Raw genomic sequence first — 6552 nt, 5'->3', positions numbered from 1 at the left:
CAATCTTTTTATTTGCATGATACCACCATTGGCACTGAGAATTCGTGATGATAAGCTGGTAAGTAGTGTGAAGATACCAGGAGGAGAAGTTAAGTGTACATTATATATGCTTGATGTGAACATAGGACAACATATCAATCCAGAGGGTATTGAAGCATACTGAGTACTATGGTGAAGTGTCAGGGATGAAATTAAATAAGATCAAAATTACATTGATGGGAACAGGGAATTGGGAGAATTTACAGAAGTTCAGGCTGCTGGTGGTAGAGGGAGTAATCAAGATCTTGGGAATCCTAATGGACGCTAAAGAGAAAGGAACAAAGGCGTGAGAGAAGTTAGAGGTAAGAGTGAAGCAGATCTTGGGAGTAACATAACTTTATCTTTAAAGGGTAAAGTGGCTGCAGTGAAAACAGTACTTGTGCCAGTCATCCTTTACATGGGGATGGTGTAACCACTTTCATGACAGCAGATAAAGAGGGTACAGAGGCATATATGTGTGTGGGAGGGGGAAGGGGGGCTGGGGGGAGGTTGGTGGGGAGAACTAAAAGGCAAAGGGAGCCAGAATGGAGCTATACAAAGCTAGGAAATTTGTAGGTTGGTTGGGGAGTGGTGGATTTGGAAAGTTTGATGTATACTTACTTTACAAATATATTCTGTAAGGAGGCAATGGAGGGGATGGGAAGACTGTATGTTTCTGCTGTTATGTGGCAGGAAGAACATTAAGAAAACAGAGCACATAGGGGGGAAATTGGAAAACAAAGCTATGAGTATGGCAGCCTACTATGTGAGGATGGAGAGTTTCTTAAGGGTAAATAAACTAAAGGGAGTGGTATTAGAGTGTTCGAAAGACTGTAAGAAGGTGATTAATATGATAAGAAAGAAAGACATGATAAAAATTATCAGGGATTTGATGGGAGGACAGATGGCAAAAGTGTAGAAAGAAATGCCAGATAATAAATTGAAAGGGGAATATATGGCTGTCATATGGATGGTGATATGGGATATTCTTCCTGTGAGGGGCACTCAGCATAAATGTGGTTTGGTAAGGTTGGCAGCATGCCCAAGCGAGGCACGTGGGGCTGAAGAATCTGTATCACATGTATTCTGGGACTGCCCTTTTGTGCAAGGGGTTTGAGAGGGTGGCTGCATCATTTTTTGAGGGTGCTTAATTTGAACTGTGACTTAACATATGAAATGATGTTATATGGGTTAATGTCTAAAGTACTGGAGACACAGAGACTGACAATCATACTACTTTGTGGGACAGTAGCAATGGAAGGTGCGAAACGTACTGTTGGTCATGGGACTGGCTTTTAACAGAAGACAATGTTTTTGGAGGTGGCAATATATGAACTAAAATGCTATGTGGATCAAGGTGTGGATGAGATGGGAAAGGAGAAGGCAGAGAAGTGATGAAGTGTGGTGAAGAATGAAGTGAGTGAAGAATAGTGGTATTAAAGGGCAAAAGGACAGAATGAAAGTTCTTGCTTCCTCCTGGGTTGGGGATGGTTTGTGAGAGGTTAATGTGTTAATGGCAGAAAGAGATGTAATAAGAACAAGGTATTGTTGTAGAGGAGGTTGTCAAGTTTTATGTTAGTGCAGCTTCTTTGAGTTGTTTTGTAATTATACAGTAATAAGAAAAGGTTCCCATCAGCATGTTTGCCCAATGTGGGCCATGTGCTTTATAGTCATGCTCAGTGTTGGCTGTATTTAATCAACTTTATAACTGGTTTCCATTGATGAGCACATGCTGCTTTTGAAAACAGTTTAATGATAGACAATGTATTTAGTGAGATTTCCTTGTATGCAATTAAAAGAGGAGAGACATTTTTCCCCATGCTAGTTGGGGGCAAAAACATCATCTTGCACTCTAGTAAATATAGTATTTGTCTTTCCCCTTAATGATTTAAAATTATTAGAGAGCTGCATGCTTTTAAAGTTTCACGGACCAAAATAGATAGGAACACACAATATAAACTGATAACCAATCAGTACCTTTTCTGATATACCAAACTGAAACTAGTTCTAGTTTATAGCCACTCAAGACAAATACGGTCATAAAATGTTTCAAACAATATATAACATTTTAATGGATTGCAGTTCCCAATAACAGAAATAAATTTGTTATGTTAAACTGTGCTTTTAAGTCTTCAGGCATTGTGACAAAAATTTAAAATCAAACACTACATTTCTAAACAAGCTGCTGTGCAATAGGTAAAGAAAAGTAACTTTGGGTACATGTTCCTCTTTGGTATTAGGTGTGGACAGAAGCAAAATGAGATAGATGCCTTCATTAAGTCTGAGGAGAGTAGAGAATCATGTATACTGCCTGCTTCCGCCCCTCCCCATATGCCTCATCTCAAAATAGCAAGGTACTTGGTACACATGAACTTAGATCTTCCAGGATCTGAGAGGGTTAGACACCTACTGAGGATTAGTCACCCTGCCTCTAAAGACAGAATGCAGAAATACAAATTAGAGTACTACTACTGTATTTTATATGAATCCCTATCAAAAGCTGTATGGCTGTATGCATTTTATATGAATCCCTATATTTGGGGGTCAAGCTGTATGGCTGTATGTGGAGCGGTTTTGGTACAACGGCTCTCAGACTCATATAGGAGGGCAACACCTCCCCACAAGTGTTGGCAGTTGTACATTAAGTGCTGTATGGTCTTTCCCATAACAAGTAGCCATATTTACCACTTCTGTTTTCTCATCTCTAATGGCTTATTTCAGGGAATGTGTTCCAAACTCTTCAAAAAATCAGATATCTGTTCATAGTTTTCTGATTCCTTGTCAGCATGGTTGGCATGGTACCAACAGAACCACTTTCCTCTGCCATCTACCACCAGCTAACTGTATGGGTTATATAACAAACAAAGAGCTGAACAAATCTGTAGCAGTTTTTTTTAGAGTACTTGAGTGACTTTTTCTTAAGATCAGACTCTTGTTCCTTCAGAAAGTGACACATGATGCAGAGATAAAAAAACATTGAATGAAGTAATTTGAAAATACTAGCACGCAGCATCACAGCTACTTTTATTATGTATTATTTAACATTTCATTCACTTCTGCCTTGACCTTCTCAAATTGTCCTGATTATGCTTGGAAAAATAAAAAATCACATTGTTCCATCTGGTGAATGAACAAATGAAGGAGGGGAAAGCCACATGAAAGTTCCTAGAACAACTTTTTCACTTTGCTGCATTTTCTATCAAGTAATTTGTTGGGTCACATGGAAAACTAGGCACCTAAATTTAAATTTTCAGTGCATGAAACTTTATGCACACAAATCTCATTATCAAGTAATGGGATTTGTATGCATATCTCCAGTGCTCTGTTAGGAAAATTTACCCCCTGTGGCCTGAACTAAAACTGAATGAATAGTGGTACTGTTGGCTTCATCCCCAGCCCCATCATGTGATCTCTCTATAATGGCCCAAGAGTGCTGGCAAGCATAATCATTTGACACACATTGCCCCTTTTCAAAATTATGGCAAGAATAGCTCCTCTTGCATATGGATTTTTTTTTTAAAGAAAAACAAAACCCAGAAAATACTAAAACTGTTTGGGTTATATGTTTGTTTCTTGCTGTTTATTTTTAAACCTAAGAGTCTCAGGGCTACTATTGTTGAATGTGAGATCACTATAGTAGTTGTATGACTCTCTATTATTTCTATTTGTGAACAGGACAGCAAAGTTTTATTTCATTTTTTTGTTTGTTTCTAATCTTCATGTCTGTATGCTCTACACTTAGGCACTTTCCAAATACTTAATAAACATAGCTCCTGCTCCCCAGAATTGCAACCTAAAGTCATATTTACACAACAAACTTACAGTTCTTGACAATGATACTTGTGCCATGCTGCCTGCTGAACCAGAAACAGGTAGCTAAGGGTATGTCCAGGCATTATATTTAATCGACTAAACCAGGGTTAGGCTGACCTAAATGACCAGTTTTGCAGGTGTTTGAAGGCCTTAAACTGCCCAACAGATGGCACACCCAATTTAAGTCAGTTAACCTGAGGAGGTGAATTAAGTTAGATCAAAATTAGGTTAAACTGATCTAAGAAAGAGTTAACCCTTTGCACATATTTGCAGCACAGCACCAGGTCTGGAAAAGCCCAGCCACTCAGCCCAATCCCAGGGTTGTGTTATTCCCACCTCCTGACACTGATATGGCTATTTTAGTCCCCTAACCCTCCCTCCTACCTGTGGACCTGCCAATGGCTCCTAATCCTGCCAACCTTCCTCCTCCGGACCCCCTCCCACCTCCTGCCATGGAACCAGTAGCCTTTCCTGATTCCACCTGTCTTTGCCCCAACCCTGAGTTACTTACACAGCTCCCAGGAGTGGCAAATGGCTACCTGCGGCACTCACAATCCACATTTAAGCAACTTAAAGTAAAACAATGTGGAGCAGGTGCTGTGAATGACTGTATTCACACTGTAACTGCATGGTGCTATGTACTAATTAGTTCAACTTCAGCACTGCACAAACATGGCTAGTCTGCTTCTGTCTCTTGAGGCAATCCATGCGGAAAGGACCATAGCACGTTTGAAGGTGTTCCTGCCTGGCCCACCAGACCAGTGATGCAGACGTGCCCAAAGTTACAAATTGTTGATGCAATTTGTACAGTCATAGCAGGACTAATCCTAGTATTTGTGTTAAAAATGGTAAACACCTATTTGACAGTAGCTTGTAGCTTCAGTCCCCTGGTGGAAAATGTACTACAGGGTGACATACCTGTTTTGCAAGTTTGGGAGGCACCTACATTCAAAATTTAGATCTGTAACACCTTCTTACTGATCAGTTAGGCATACAGGGTTTTGGCATAAAGGTTCCTAAGTGCCCAAAGGTGCACCCCTGGGCATGAGTGTTGAAAGGGTAGATGTGTAGCTTATAATAAAGTTTGAGTTGAGATTCACAACTAGGCATTCCTCCTTTGAATCAGGTCTACTATCACCTAGTTGTAGGGTACTCTGAGGTGGGTTGTTCTCCATCCTTTCTGTTGTACCTGTTCTATTTTGCATGGAAAAATTAATAGTCATAATTAACAGTTATTTGGTCAGAGAGTGAGTGAGAGTGTAAGGGCCCCTCTAGACATTCAGTTAAAGGCATGATAGGATCTAATGCATGATTCACACAATTGTGCCTCCTGCTATGCTACATGTGCATGGCAAAAAACATGACTGTGGGATTGTGCATCAGATCCTTCTATACTTTATTGCTAGTGCTGGGTGGAGCCCTGGATTGGTGTGGGGCTCATTGTGGGGAGGTGGGCAGTGCGGGGAATGCTGCCACCACTGCAAGTGTGTCAGCTGTGGGGCTGGCAGCAGGGGGGAGTTGCTGCACCCCCGTGGCTGAGAGCCTCTCAGTTGATCAGGCTCTGAGTCACAGAGGAGAACATTACCACACATTCAATTAATGGTGTGATAAGAACAGGCTACAAAGTTATTATATATTTTATGTGGACTGTGTGTATTACTGCTTGTTTTATCATACCATTTAATAACTGAACTTGTTAGAATATTCATCCAGCAGAGGGGAGGTTTGTTCTAAACTCCTCTTCTAAACTGGATACTTACTATACTTACTATAAAATATTAAAAATGATCATTAGAGTAGTGATTAGAATTCAGATCTCCTCTTCTCTCTCCTGCCAAACATCAGTCTTTCTCTTTTTTCTGGTTCACACAAAGTAGAACAGCCTCAGAAGGAGAGAGAAGTACATGTCAGAATATCATATAGCCTGGTAGTTATGTGGGAGATGTGGCTTCAAAACTTGCGACACAGAGGGAACCACACCTACATATTCCATAAAGTACAGCTTTATGCAAATGCTGCAACCACTGAGCTCTTTTTTCAGAGGCTCAAGTGACAGCACTGCCTTCTCCTTTGGCTGTTGTGAAAAACCTATCTTAAGTGATCAGCTCCAGAAAAGGGATCAAGGTTCTGAATCCCAGTGGGTCATATATGCCTCAGCAATAGTCCAAAGTGATGGCCTTATCCTTGAAAGAAGCAAGGCTTAAACCACAGCTCCCCCCTCCTCAGCATTTCTTACTGGCTGCAGGTAGGTCCCTGCTTTGTCAATCCCATTCTCAGAAGACTTTCCCCCTAAAATTTATAGGGAGCCTAAGTAGCCATTTCTGCAATGTGGATGCCACATGGGGCCCTGGACTGTGAAACCTAAGTCCCCTGTTTGGATCTAGTCCACTGTATTACCCTGTGGAGTTTTCTTTCAATGAACAGCACAATAGAGCCTTAACATTGAGCTTTCAGAGCTACTGTAGTATAAATTTTGAAAAAATAATGTTTGTTTTGCAAATATTGCAGGAAAATGTTGCAACATTCATAAGCTTAATATGTTTTAGGCCAGCCAGCACCACTTTCCAATAAGATATTAAACAATGCTATTTCTGTTATTGCTTTGCCTCATCTAAAGCATTTATCTATATGCCATTTACATGACTGAAAATAGATGGGTAGAATGCAAGGAAAAAAAAAAAAAGAGACCAAAACAGACATGACCTGTACACAGGTACAGGC

Source organism: Crocodylus porosus, unplaced genomic scaffold (assembly GCF_001723895.1).
Source record: "Crocodylus porosus isolate Cpor-Errol unplaced genomic scaffold, CroPor_comp1, whole genome shotgun sequence".
Classification (NCBI taxonomy): domain Eukaryota; kingdom Metazoa; phylum Chordata; order Crocodylia; family Crocodylidae; genus Crocodylus; species Crocodylus porosus.
Note: the sequence above shows the minus strand (reverse complement) of the source record.